This window comes from Anser cygnoides, chromosome 1 (assembly GCF_040182565.1).
Source record: "Anser cygnoides isolate HZ-2024a breed goose chromosome 1, Taihu_goose_T2T_genome, whole genome shotgun sequence".
In the NCBI taxonomy this organism is placed as follows: domain Eukaryota; kingdom Metazoa; phylum Chordata; class Aves; order Anseriformes; family Anatidae; genus Anser; species Anser cygnoides.
In genome coordinates this window covers 95,885,154-95,900,082 of record NC_089873.1, presented here as the reverse complement: position 1 = coordinate 95,900,082, position 14,929 = coordinate 95,885,154, and the positions used below count along the sequence as shown (strand labels likewise).

Genomic DNA, 14,929 nt, shown 5'->3' with positions numbered 1-14,929 from the left:
TTGTTAGCTGACACTGGTGGACAGGCAAAGGAAGCCATGAGAGCTCCAAACAGGTGAGCATCAGAGGAGAAGGTACTCATGCCAAGGAGTTGAAGGAAAAGGACAGGCACTATAATTAGGCACAGAAGGATCATCTGCGGGAACACCTGCCCTAGAGATGGGCACCAAAATATTATGCAGCACATCCTTCCCCTGCCATAATCTTTACTGTGATCACTCAGGCTGCTCTCTGTTCCGTGTGCATGCCGTGGGCTCACAGAGGCCTCTGAGCAGACAGTGCAAGATCAGTTTAAGCTGATTTAGGTTCCCAGCGCTACGGAAAGAAGCAGCTCTGGTCTCTTGTCCACTGGAGCTGCAGTGTCTTGTTGTCCCACATGCCACCCTTCTCCCTCGGCCCTGTCCCAGTCACTTCCTTCCACCCATGCTCTATTCCCAGCTCCACCCTAGCAGTGCATCTGTGTGGGATGCACTTCACAGGACTCCTCTTCAGAAAGTTAAGTAATTCTCAGATGTGGAAAGGTGTGGGTGGGAAACAGAATGTATCTTGGGTGAAGGCAGAAATGGGATGTGGACAAAAAAAAAAAAAAAAAAAAGCAGAACCGAGGCAGAGAAAGAGCGGTTCCCATGGTCTTAGGACAGCTGGTTAGCAAAGCTAGGAACTGAACTTAGTTATTATCGAAGTTGCACCATCCACCTCTAATGCTTTGGTATTCTTTGTTGTGTGTGGGCAGACATCACTCCAAAGCTGATAAGGGTCCAGCCTGAATTCCTCAGTGCAGAGCAGGATGATGATGCACCTGCCTTGCAAAAGTTCTCTAGCTTTAAAATCTGATCAAGCCTCCTTTGACCTTTCTAACACCATTCTGGGAAAAAGAGCCTTTCGACCTCGTTAGGTCACCCTTCTGTAACCTGAACCATCTTCCACTCCTGCTAACAGAAACCAGAGGCCGCTGCAGGGAAATGAGCAGCGTTGTGACCACTCAGACCAAACCCAATCAGGAGGCCGTGCAGGTGCACAGTATGGGGAGCCCACGGCCCACCCGTATCCTCACATGTTCCACAGCACAGAGGCACCCACCCCACTCCTAGTGCAGGAGCTAAGAGTCACCCCACTCTGAGAAGAGCACAGCTATTGTGTTACCAAAGTCCCATGCAGGCCTAGCGTTTTAAATCAAACCTTACTTTTTAAATAAATAAAACATCATCAAAGTCTTATTTATTTCATAAATAACAAAAGTTTGTGTTCAGCTCAAACACCAGAGAGAAAAGCAGTCTTTTGTGAACGCTGAGCATTGCCCCAGCCATGTTACCAGGGCTGCAGATGGCATACCATCAGTGTTGCCAGTGATTTTTTTAGACTTACTAAGGCAGAGTAATCTTTGCACTCACAAAGCAAAATGTAGCAAACGTTAAAAAAAAAAAAAACAAAGAAAAAAAAAGAACCTTTTGAGCTTTTCTAACTCGAAAAAAAAAAGGTGACGAAGAAGAAATGTAAGGGTGAGGGCTGGCTGGAGAAGAGAAATATCAGCATTTACTCCCTTGTTGGGTCTTTTTAAACCTGGAACTCAGTGAAGGTTGATGTAAGCCAAACCTGCATCTGCCATTTGATCCACTCCTCCCAAAGAGAGGCTCCAGTAAGAGAACAGCAGAAGTAACTGGGGCAAACAGACAGTTCAACCAGCCCCAGACAAAAAGGAGGACTTGACTGCTTTTCCTCCCAAATCACAAGATTAACTTAAAAGCCATGGGACTTTTGCAGAAAAAAAGAGCTCAATTTTTTTTCATATATTCCAATTTCTGAGTTTTCAGGGTACATAAGCACTTCCAACATCTTTCAACATTTTTCACTTTCAGTATTTGTCAAATGTTTCAAACAGAGTATTTTTCAACTACTTCTCAACAAGTCTAAGCCTAGAAATGTGTTTTTTAAGTGATGGCTAAGATTCTTATTTGATCACTAGTTTTGCAGGACATCAAATACTATGAGACTAATGATAAATATATAAGACTTAGCAACACAGCACGAGTTAAAAACAGAAATGTCAAAACCTCACCATTGAAATACGTTGTAGAAATGCAGCACATTTCCTGTAAAATCAAGAGAGAGCTTTCAACCGCTTCCAGTCCAGTGTTCAGGGCTTTGTAATACAAGATAAGCCTGGCACAAAGTCATGGCAGCACCTAAGCAGAGAGATGCCAACACAGCTGAAGGGAAACTGGTCTGCGGATGAAGGAGAAGACCTGGCAGAAGATCAGCTGGCTCTCAGGAGAGCTTACTTAGACTTGACCCTTGACTCAGAGCCACAGAATCATTTTCTGTTTTTAAACTATATTTCAAGTCCATGTTTATCACAGCAGCAGCATGTTACTGTACTGGCCTGCATCTTTAAGGCTACAGTACTGTTGCAGGCAGAGTATGAACATCACTGGTAGTGGCACTCGGTGCCAGAGTTGTTGGCGTGAACCGTAGGCAGGAGGACTTCTGTTGACAACACATTACCAACAATAAAACACTGCTTGTGCCGAGGCTTACTTTTCAAGACACAGCAGTTACACCGGGGACTGCTGCTTTATTCCTCACTATTTCAGTGTACGAGTACGTGTGCAGCTGATGCTTCGCACAATAATCATGATCTAAGCACTGAGAAGTTTAGAAAAGGCAGTACGGCTGCCCACATGCTTGAAGTTAAAGACATGCACAAGTGCCTGTGGGTCAGAGCCAGCAGGCTTGGCTCAGCCTTTCTGAGCTGCATACCTGAACAGCATTGATTTCAGTCTTATCCACTGAAATCAATGGGCTGGCCCACTTGTGAACTTCGGCCAAAATCAATGGAGTTCAGTCTTAAGCAAGAGTCAGGCACCTAAATACTTTTCAGGATCTTACCTTAGCCGGTGCATATTTACAAGTAAGACTGGAAAAACTGCGCCCTGAGTTAGAGGGAATCAATCAAAGAGTCTTCCGGGATACAAGGGGATGGACAAGGTACTATATGATCTGTTCTTACTTCGGACATAAAATTTTCATTGATTTCATCTTGTGGAGACCAGAACACATTCTGCCTTACGTTAGCTTTAAATTATTTAAAAAGAATAAAGAGGAGCTTTGCCATAGGAATAAATCCTAAATTTCCTACCTGTATATCAGCTTCACAATAACCGTTATTCCACTGACTCCAATGACAGCTTTGTCCAAGTGCTCTGTTACACACCAAGTTTCTAAGTCTGAGCTTTGCATAAAATCCATGTCAACAGGGTAAATCCCATTTCGTTAAAGAGAAAGACACAACATTTTTGTGTAATGTGAGCTTTCATTGACATGCAGGCCTTGTTTGAGCCTGACAATTTTCCAGGCCTTGTTTGAACCAGACAAGTCACCACAGTGCAGAACCTGGTCCTACAATGATCAGCCCAAATGGTGGAGAACGCAGAAAGCAGGTGCAGAGCAGGGTTGGTGCTTTCTGAGAAAAAATGGAGGAGACAAGAACTGAAGAGATAACAATGGAAGAGAGACATAACACCATGTGAAGAATTATGCAATTCCTTAAAAGAAATGCATGCTCCTGTATCTTGGGAGATGCAATGAGTAGTATAATTTAATACCAGCAAAATTTCAGGAATTTGGAGAAAGCTCCCAAAATAACTTTGCAAAGTAAAGAGCCAGCACAGTATATCAAACACTACCCTTGAAAAGCAGAGGATTTGCCAAGTGAATCAGAGCCAACTGATAATGTTGATATAATTCTTTTAATCTATGTTGGGAGCTTTCAGCTCTTGACCAAAGAAAACAGAGAGATGAGACCAGAAGCAATAAGCTAACACTGAAGTGTGAGCAGAAGGAGGATGTGAAATCACAGATGAATAAAGAGGGAAGGAAAAAAAAAAAAAAAAAGAATCAAATAAATCCTTGACAAACTAAAAAAAAAAAATACACCAGACCTTTGGCACAACATGTGGCCCCAGAATTGAACTCTTAGCTTTCTGTGGTTGTACGAGGCTGCATAAAAGGTTTTGCTTCAGCTAATATAAACATATTGCCCAACCTCCTTCAAAGTTTGAAGCTGCTTAAGACTCTGGTTTGGCTTCAGACCCATCTTAGAGTGAACAAGCTTTGACTCAGAAATTGATACATTCATCAGCAAAATCACTGCCATAACAACAAAAGTAATCCAAAATTAAGTGCTTCTGTTTTCCACTGAAATCTAACAGATGCCATGGCTATGTCCTGGCGCAAATGTGATTCCCATCCACTGACTTCCATCCAGGCAAGCTCACAATATTTTTCCTCCTCATTCCCTCCTCCTGTTTTCATCTGGCAAACAGCCTTTTAAAACAGCTAAGATGGCCTTCTATGAGTCTCACCTTGGTTGCCCTTAGCCAATGTACTATAATCTGGAAGGCAAGAAACTAACAACTCCTCTGCCATCTTTGCGGCCAAGCTTCTCCTCCTTTACTTAGTTTCACGTGATTTTGCTCTGGAGCTGCCTGTTCTTGTGCTTTCACTCTCTCTCTCCTGCATCCATGTTATTCTTATAGCTGCTGAAAGATTCGGGGACCGCAGGCTTCTCTTTCTGCATGGCCTGTCAAGTCACACGCAAATTAACTGCATACAGCACCATATAAATGATAAAAGGCAAGAGCTTAAAACAGTGTATCATAGTGTAATTTCCAATGTATGTCCCCACTGCTCACAGTCCTGGTCCAAAGGTCGCTGATACTGGTGGGAGGCTCTCCACGAGTTCTTATAAGGTTTGCGCTATTCCTTGTGTGAGGAAATAAAGCCATCTCACATGGAAAAAGTTCATGGTTCTTTCCCAGTCCATAGCTGGCACCAGGCAGAAAAGCATGTTTTAATAAGGTGTAAAACAGTACTGCTGTGATAAGTAAACTAACTCTGATCGTGATCTTGCAGGGAAAGTTCCTTTCTTACTTTGTTTATCCTGATTTTACCTAATCAGAGTGAATTTGGCACTGGTGGAAAACAAAGGTGTTCCTGGAGAAACACTTAACAATATAACAGGCACAGCACTTCTGTGCCACGTATTTCTGACCTCCCTTGGATGGATCTCTTTGGTGTCTAGGATAACAGCCAAGTCTCTGTGGCTCACTCACCAAGAGCTCTACTGCTGAGGCAAGCTTAACTAATGCTAGTCACTGGGGCTTCTCTGCTAGGAACTGACTCCTGACCACAAACTTAATTCAAGATCAGCAATCAGATGGTTATTAAATTTCAACAGGCTTGCAATTGTTACAGCTCACAGGCTGGACTGCAGCATCAAGAAGAGATTTTTCCAATGGTTTTATTTCCTGAGGGTACTGCATTGGGTTGGAAAAAGTCACCTATCCCAACTTCTTTAGCTGCAGTCAGGGAGACAGCTAGATGAGACGAGACTGATGCAAACAGCCTTCTTTACTCCACTCAGAAATGCTAAATCTGAACCTTCCTAGCAGCACACCTGCATTTTGCTCTTTTGCTAGTTCAACATTACCCTCTTTCCTGATACTTCCATCTGATATCTGCCATCACTGCAGGTGGGAACTATGGCACATGCATCACAAACTCTGCATTTAACGTTGCATCACAGGAAACGTTGCATCACAGGCACAAAAACATCAGGGCAATAACCTGAGCTAACATTTGCTGTTACTCTCTGCATTATTTACCAAAACAGGCAAGAGAAAAAGGACTTCGAGTAATGAAGTTCTGTTCAGCAGATACAGTAAATACACAAATCACCATGGCATTAATTTGAAACGGTGACTTTAGAGAAGCCACTCTGCAACCGCTTCATACAGATTCGGCACATTTGCAGGATTACCAGCAAGAAAGGTACATCATGACTTTAGTCAATCCTTTCCTCTGTTAAGCTGAATTTGTCTCCTGGTCCCTTGCCTAGTACAGATGGGCTGCAGTAGTGGGATGCCTCCTGCTCGGTGTGAGCTGAGCACGCAGCCGCACTGCTCGCTCTGGGCCAAGGAATCTCACACCCAAGGTCCCTGTCCAGCCTTTGTGCTCTGCCTGGGTTGTGCTGCCTGCCACAGACTGCTCCACAATGTACCTGCTTTCACCTGGCTCCTTTCAAGCCCTCTGAGATGCCCGTTTCACCCTCTTTCCTCTCGCACCATACTAACAATTGTAATGAGTAAGCAACAAAAAATCATTAACATCAACAAATCATTGACCCTATAGGGAATTTCAGGTATTTCAACACAATCCAGCGGGACCTCCACGTGCCCATTTCCAACAAAACAGAACCTTTACACATTAGGAACCACTATTCTGGTGCTTTTGAACAAACCTTTCCCTGACACCAAGATTTCTGCTTTAGATCTTCATCTGGGCTGACTGCTCTATCTCACGTTCCTTGTATTAGCTGTACACCCAGTGGTTGGCTTAACAGGCTGGCAAAGATTCCTAAGACTGACTTAGCTCAATCAGTTCAGGGATGCAGTATGCGAGTGCGTTTGTTCTCCATTTGTTGTGCCTGTTGATCTCATTACTTGGGTTAGATTTAAACAACCCTGTTCTGCAAAGCCAGATACTTTCACTTGTACCACAACACCCAAATTCCATGTACATATTCAATAAAGTTAATAACATATTTCCATAATGTACTCTATGAATACCTGCAAAGATAATGAGCTGTTGTTACATCTTTGTGAGCTGAAGTTTACAGCAGCAATGAATTAACTCTTTTGATCAAGCAAAAAGAGCAAGTGAGTAATATATATTATTCTCCCTCCTGCTCTATTAAAAAATTGAGTCAGTCTGTTGCTTGAGGAACATGCCAAATAAACAGAGAGCATAATGATGTGGTGTGGGATGAGCAGAACTAAAGAAAATCATGATTTAAATGCTTTTAGAGCCAAACACCCTGAGCAAGAAGGATGTGCCATGGAAGACACACCTCAGTTCCCATGCTAGCTCTGAATTTCCTTTGTCTCCTTTACCTCCCTTTGTCTCCGAGGAGGGTCTCAGCCACAACAAAGAGCAGATCGTCATGTGGTGCTGACACAGCAGAGCATTTTGAAATCAACCTGCTCATCAGAGCAGTATAATTCCAGTTGTCCAGAGCTTGGCATTAAGTATCTTAGCATGCTTCTCCTGCTGGGTTAATTAAAAACTATCCAAAATGGCTGGTGCTTCAGAGGTATCTGTCAGAAAACAGAAAAAATATTTCTACTACTGGGGCTTCCTTTCTGCTGAGATCTACTTCTTCCTGATACAAAGAGTAGTTGACACTCCTCTAGAGGAGGAAGGTAAATTAGTGCACTATGACCCATCCTGTCATAATCAGACACATTTCTGTATCCGAGCTATTATGCTTAGCATTTGCTTTGGTGTTGCTAGGTGGTACTCTGCTCAGTGCACAACTGATGTTGTGCTAGTGTTTTATTTAAATATTACACATTACATGATGAAGTGTGAACATTTCAATTAAGAACAAGTTAAGAAGTAATACTCATTATGAGGCTTTGCTAGTAAAGCAGTCAATTGTCTGAAATCTTAAAAACCAAAGAGTGCTTGTATGGATACAGGATGATAAAATTGAGGGTAATTCCAGAAAAAATAGTCAAAACTACCAGCTTCTTAAGGGTGTTTCAGGTTGAAAGTCCAGTCCAGAAACACCTACATTATCTTCCAGTCTTTGCTTGGGCAAAGGCCTTTAACTGATTCATGCCAAGACCTTCAATTTTGGGAACAAATCCATTATTCTGTTTAAAGGACCATGCTCCACCAAGTTGTTCAACTTTCAGTTTGTGTCTTGAAAGCTTGTGCAAGACAAAAAGATTTCAGTCATGCCAGCAACTGTTTCACAGAAAAAAGAAAGAGGGAAGGAATGGATGTAGGAAAGAAACCTCCACAAAGACAGGGAGTCCTGGAGAATAAGCATTCAGAGCGGTACTGAGATGTGTTTAGTCCCTTGAAAAACCCTCTCATAGACCACTGTGAACAGTCCCCTTGTGAACAGTCTCCATGGAAAGAGTGCCCAGCAGCTGAAGTGCTGGCCAGGGACTTGAGAGGCTCCAGTCTGGTTGCCCTGCTTTGTCAGACACTTTTCATGTGAGCCAAACAGGCTGCTTAAGTATGTTCCCATGCCATAGTGCAGAACAAGGCTAGAGATCACACCGTGAGCTTTGTGCAGGTTGGTACTCCTAAAAGGCCCCATCCAGAGATGCTATCACACATTCTCAAAGCAATACTGTCACTGTGTCCAGACTAATTAATCCAGGTGCATCCTTCAGCTAACGTGGCTTGTCCAATTCCAGGACAGCTTGGTTAATACTAAGACTGCTTTGTTTCATACATAATTTAGGTGTGTGAAACATGCCTTGTTTCTCTTTGCATCTCATCTCTCTCCACATGCAGATGTTGTCAATGAGCTGGCTGTAAACTAGGCTTGGCCATCTGCAGCCTTTAGGAATCACTCTGCTGAAGAGATAAGGTTCACCAGTGGTCTAGGCAGGCATCATCTTTCTCATCTGTGCCAGCTCTCTCTTTTCTTTCAGGACAGAGCTGTGGGGCTACTCTGCTGCCTTTAAGCTACTAGGGCTGTGAATATTATCTGTTAAAGTGCTGCAGGCAAGACACAGGGTACAAAGGACATCTTCCCCTGTCCCCACCACACAGCTCTACTATAGCAAGGAGAGAAAAGGTTCTTAAGGGGCCAAAGAGAGTTTTGGATTAAAATGGTTTACAGTTAACAAGCTAAGGAGCTGCTAGGAATATCCCCCTTGACCAACCTACCAATTTTATACTAGCGTATAAGACATACGCTTTACATTTAGGAAGTGTGCACACTGGGATCTACCTGTGTTGCTCCGTTATTACCAAGTAATTTCATGTACTTCATTTTACAGAGGCGACTCCTCACAGTATAAGAACAGATTTCAGTCTCACTCCAAAAATACTAATAAAGCATCGTTATTTTCCTTTGCTCTTCTATTCCATCTTACCTAGCACCTCTCCCTCTGGGAAGTAAGAGTTGCTGAGGTTGGCATATGGATGCTTCAAACAGCCAACTGCATATTGCTTTTATTCAGAAGAGGAAAAGCAAGACTCCCCCATCAGAGAAGGATGCCTTTTTTCTTCCCCAAGGATTTTTTCAAAAAGTGGCAGAGTACAAGACAAGGTAGTGCAGCTGAAAAGCATAACCAGCCCAGGAATCCTGGAAGCCAGGCAGAGCTCCTGAGAACTCTGCTCACTGTCAGACCACACCTAAATGAAGGGAATAGAGTGCTTTAGGAAGTGGCAAGAGTATGGAATCAAAAGGGGAAGGGGGAAACTAAGACCATGCAAACCCACCTCATAAGAGAGAATAGGATTTGAGGGATTTAAGGGGTTCTTTCTCCTGTATCACATCTGCCATCATTATCGCTCAGCCACAGCTGCTATGGATTGCAGATACTGGGCGAGGTGAGCCACATCTTACCTACTCCCAGACCTAGGACTGTGCTGCCTACTGCCTTGGCTCATCCCAGAAGAAAATAACTCGTGAAAGATAATAATAGCATATGCAGTGTTACCATTCAGTGAGCCCCCAAAGGTGAGTTGTTAGTAACATGATCACCTCACGTTTTCAACTGTAACAGTCTTCTCTAACAAATATTAAATTTTTCATGCAGGGTAGAATGGCTTCAGCAAAACAAGCTATGCAGGCTACAAGATGGGGCAGCCTAACAGTTTCCAGCAAGTGTAAAACCCAAAGGCAAATTCTTACTTTAAATAAGGCAGAGGAGAGACCTTAAGCTGGATCTCCTATATCCTAATCAGTGCTATTTTGTGCACAGCCTGAACCAGACCGCTGTAGTCTGGGAGCATCTACTGAATAAGGTCCTGCAGCTGAAAAATGCCTGAGAGTCCTGTTGGGTTTTAAGGCTGGAGCCAACTGAAACTGAACAGCTGGGTTTGTGCTCAGTGCCATAAATTAGTCAGGACTTTCCGGGAAGATTCATACACACATAGCAGTCAGGCACCCCCGACTGAAACAGCTGCTGGATGAGGTTTGAAAGGAGGTGCTGAAGCACCTGACCGGGCAGTTAGGCTTCTTGGTGGAACTGGCTCTTGAAAAACAGTGCAATTGTACATGCACGTCCTGTGGTAGCCCATACAAAGCAGATCAGACTCTGGGCTCCAAGGCCCTGGAACTGCTCATTTAAAAATCTCACTCTGGAAAGTCCCAGGCCAGACGCTGAAGGTCAAGGCTAGATGTAACTTGAAGACGTTGACATAAAGCTGCTTGATACAGTAGCCAAGAAAATGCGAACCCTTTTTAGCTCCGTGTTCTCAAAACTTGTCTCCATAGATAGCTAGTGACACATGGGAACAGTCACTGTTCTAGTTAGCGGAGCCTTTTACAGGCTCCAGAGCTTAGAGAAACTTTGAGCATGGAGCAGTTTGAAATAATACCCACCTGCTGGAACTGGCATTGGCTGGTTGCTTAGCGTAAATGCTAACAAACCAAGCCAAAATGTTCCACAGCTAATGACTTGACATTAAATCATATTCTTCTATGGAGGAGGTTGCTATGTTTTTGTAATGGAAGGTTTTTCTACTTTTAAACAACTGAGTGTTTAAAAGTGGTAACTTGATAATGATAATAATAAAGGCATGAGTACAGAGTAAAGGCACTGCATTTTCATAAGGCCAACCTATAAAGATATTTATAACAGTCAGCACCCTTATAAACTCCAAAACACAGCCCACAAACATCCATGAAATGGATATGCTTAGACGACTGCTGGGCTTAATCCAGTGCAAGCTGCAATCAATGGAGGGACGTCAGGGATACTGGACAGGGTCCAGAAGTGAGCAAATTAAAGCACGGCGCAGAGTGGTGATCTGGGCAGTCTTCATCCAGCAGGCCAAACACATCAGACAGTGGCAGACCTGACGGGAATTCTCTATGGAAAATCCTTGCTAAAGCAGAAATTGCCTCATTTTTGAGCTATTACAGGCATGTTTTTCAACACCAAAGCTAAGGTCTCAAGCCACAACTAAGGCTTTCCATGGAGCTTAGGGGGTTTACAGTGAGTCTGGTTTAGTACAGTATCACTCCCTGCTTTGCAAATCCTGTTAAATTGTTTCCACTCTCTCACCACTGTTTCTAGTAAAGACGGTTTAGCATAGGCTAAAGGAAGCAAAAAGGAAAACTTCGGTTGCTTAGCAGTAAAACATAGTTTCTGCAGACAGCTTGGATATTCTGAATGCTGAAGGCCAATACTTGGGTTGTTTCAAACACGCCTGAACAAGAGAAAACTTTCGCAATTCTCTATACTTGTGTCTGATTACCAGGTACAGGTGGAGTATTTCTGACAGTTCCGTACTTCCATAGACATTTCCTGTAGGTGTTGCATAAAGGTGATCCCCCTATGGATCTCCTAAACAGATCCTAAGCACTTACGTCTCTCTCTCCCTCCTCAAAGGTAACTAATGGTCCATGCTTGGGGCCTCCGGGAGTACTGCCTGCTTGCGACTAGCTGGGAAACACTCTTCCTACACATCTACTTGCTTCTGATACTCTTCTTGTCCTGCCTCTAGCCTAGAAAATGAAGATGATCTCAGCTGACAAACTGACTCCCCAGGAACTCAGTAGGCTTTAGACTGATGTCTGCGTGGGGACATAATATGAAGCTGTGTTGATTTAAAGGTGTTGCTATGATTTGGGTGTATACATGTACTGAAGGTAAGATGACTTCTTGCTTGACTTAGGGAGGCAGCGTGAGGACGCAATCGTAGACACGCAGAGCAACCCCTCCCGCTCACTGCGACTCAGCATCAGAGCGCTGTTGCTCCTTCTGTTCTTTACCTTCCCCTAATGTAAAAATATCACCCAGACAAACAAGACATGAGATACTCACTGTACAGGGAAAACCCAGGCAACATGAAGCTGCATTAAGGGATGCTGATTTAATGGACACATGAATGATAAATACTACATGCACAAAGGGAAACAGCCCAGCAGAGTGGTGAAGTGCTGTGCAGATGCAAGACAACACGGTTGCCAGCTAGGAAATGAGGCAAATATATTAGATATAAGAGTTATTTGCCTTCTGAGATCAACTTAACCTAAGGTATTATTTCTCTGTTCTCTCCCTTTAACCTGATCAAAATGCTAATAATATATTTATTACGCACAATACAATGTGTACATCACTGCCTCTAACTGTGTGCTTGTCAGGGAAAGCCCAAGTAAAAAGTCAGGCAAATTATGAAACTTGGCTGAAAAATACTCAGCAGACATCAAGCAAAGCTTCTCCATATTCCCCTCAAGAAAGTGCAACTAACTAGTAAATAGTCTTACTGATGATAAGTATAGCAGAACTCTAGTAAACCCAGAGCAATGTCTTTTATAAAGACTGAGTTGGGTTTTCTAGGTATAACAGTATGATGCACTTAAGTAGAGAGGAAGCTGCATAAGATATAAAAGACATGTTAGCATCTGTGGTGTGTCCCAGTTGAGTAAAATGATGGTCTTGAACAATTAATAGGAGCTGATTATTAGCTCTCTTTTTTTGACCATAGGAAATAGATGTAGGAGCTCTTCTTTAACCTGAATTCATTGGGGGAGAAAAGCTGTTGACTATCAGCTGCTGTGCACAGTCATAAAGGAGTAAGTGTAGCCATGGGCACCTTTCCACCGTCTGCAGCCACTGCTTAAGAAGGTTGTGGAGGTAAGAAGTTTGTGGAGGAGACAACAAAGACAAGCAGCTCCTCCTTCAGGAAGCACCAAATGACCCCAGCCTCCTCTATAATGCATCACTCACAGATGAGAAACCAAGACACCGTAACTTGATCAGGGACCAAATAATGATTTGCACACAGACCACAGCTCCTGGCGCCAAGCCATGTGCTGTGGCATCAACCGTCCCCTCTCCTCGGAGCACAAGTATCTCCAGCATGCAGCTGAGGCAGTGCAGGAGCAAACAAACAAATGAGAGGGAGGAGGTGGGGGGAATATTTTAGTCTTCATTTGAAACTCGCCGGAAAGCGCCCTCACTGCAGCACTTCCTCCCAAAGCTCTGATCAGGCTCCAAGCCTTGATCCCTGGCTTCAACTTTGCATGTCTTCTTCATCAGAATTAGCCTGACAATGCAGGGAAAAATGGCAAAGGGATTTGTTTACACTGTACGCGGACTCCCTGCTCACCTGTTACATGATTAGGTGGTTACATAAATGGCCCAAGGTGTCACATTCCTTACCCGGGCACTGACTCTTGCAATAATCCAGGCAATGTGACTCTGAGTAACTGGTGGGTCTATTTGCGAGAGGATTTCATGAGCGGGGCCTGACACAGGGAGTGTTCTTTCCAATTTTATGTGTGTGTTCATCACTGGATCGTCATCTGTGGACAGAAAAATTCAGGGAGCACTGATGCAGAGAGTTTCCGTGATCCACTCCCAACCTGTCTGAACACTGACGGGATCTCAATAATGTTTCCCTCACCTTCCTTTTTTTCTGAGGACCAGCATAAAGGACAATCGTATCACAAGTTCACCAGCTTGCTTCCTTGTATAAAAACAAGTAGATCGTGACCTTGCTCAAGGTTTTTCTCTCTTCCACCACAATGATTATCTAATTAAAAGCCCAAAGAAACCTGTGAAAACTTCAACACAGACTTCAAAGAGATCTATAATCAGCCCTTTTTCATCTATCCCTTTAAACACTCCCAGCATTTTATGCAGCACATTGTATTCAATAAATCTGGTGCCATTCCCCTACAGACCTCAAAGCATTCCCAGTCATTAACAATCCATGATAACAGAAGCAAATATTATTCTGTGGCTCATTCTACTGCTCCTGAAAGTGAGGGGAAAGGATTTATCCAGTCTCACACTGAGTTAGCGCCACAACTGTGACAGGAATCTTGCTCTCCCTGCCCTACAAAACAGCCTCCTAAGACACATTTCCTCCTTGTATAATGGATTCATTTTTAAAAGGCTGCAAAGGCAACATGCAGCGAACACCATCTCTGTTTCTCCTAGCACAGCCCTGAAGGTTTTTCTCACATGTTGCCCTCTAACTCGGTATCACAGCATGTTGTCCACTTCTGAGAAAGAACAAGGCACCTGGGAAAGCCTGACGGTAACACCAGCAAGCAAACAGCTGATCCCCCAAGTAGCACCCGCCCCTCAGATCTAAGTCTTTTAAGCATAATGGTGCATTGGTTCACACACAAAAAGGAGATGTATAGGAGCCGTGAACAGAGTGTAGAGCTGCACTTACTGCTGTATTCACGCAAACATCAGGAACAGCGCTTGTTTGGATACATATTCCCCAGACAGATGCCCTGTTATCCTGTGCACCAGGGGCTGGCAGCTCTTCCAGGTGAGACCTCACCTGCTGGTAGCTGCACGGACCGCAGCCAGACAGCAGGGCTGCTGCTGGTCTTTCATGCCACAGGCTGAGGCCCACAAAAACTTCCCTCTTCTTCTGATGCAGAACAAGTTCACTCTCGACGGGAGGCTTACACCTTCCTCTTCAGCATTCAGACAGCCCCTGTGGCCAACCAGCACAGAAGTCTTTTCACGTCCTCAAACACAGCAGTGTCTTTGTTCTCGTTAAAAGATTATCCAATATTTCATGAAAGATAACAACCTTTTGGCCACCAAAGAATAATTTTTTCTTCCTTTTTTATTGGACAAACATTAAGAAATTATTACAAACATAAATCAAAATGAAAGCTAATGTAACCTCTTACATTATATATCCCAAATCTTTGTTTGGGATAAAGAAATCTTTCAAAAAAATGTTTGGTATCTCCCGATTAATTTTAAAGCTCTGGGCCTGCAATCACAGTTTTTCCCCATGTCTACTGCAGGTGAACCTACTCTAAAAGAAATGTTACTATGCATCAATTTGCTATGTGCTACAGTTTCCCTTGAGATATCCGATCTGATTGACCTAGTATATTATATCCCAGAAGGGAGT

At 43.5% G+C, this 14,929-nt stretch overlaps 1 long non-coding RNA gene across 1 annotated transcript in view; it reads right to left on the bottom strand.

Moving 5' to 3' along the window:
* The window catches only part of LOC136789688 (uncharacterized), a 291,948-nt gene that overhangs the window by 146,057 nt on the left and 130,962 nt on the right, over positions 1 to 14,929 (bottom strand). The gene's annotated exons all lie outside the window — the stretch shown is intronic.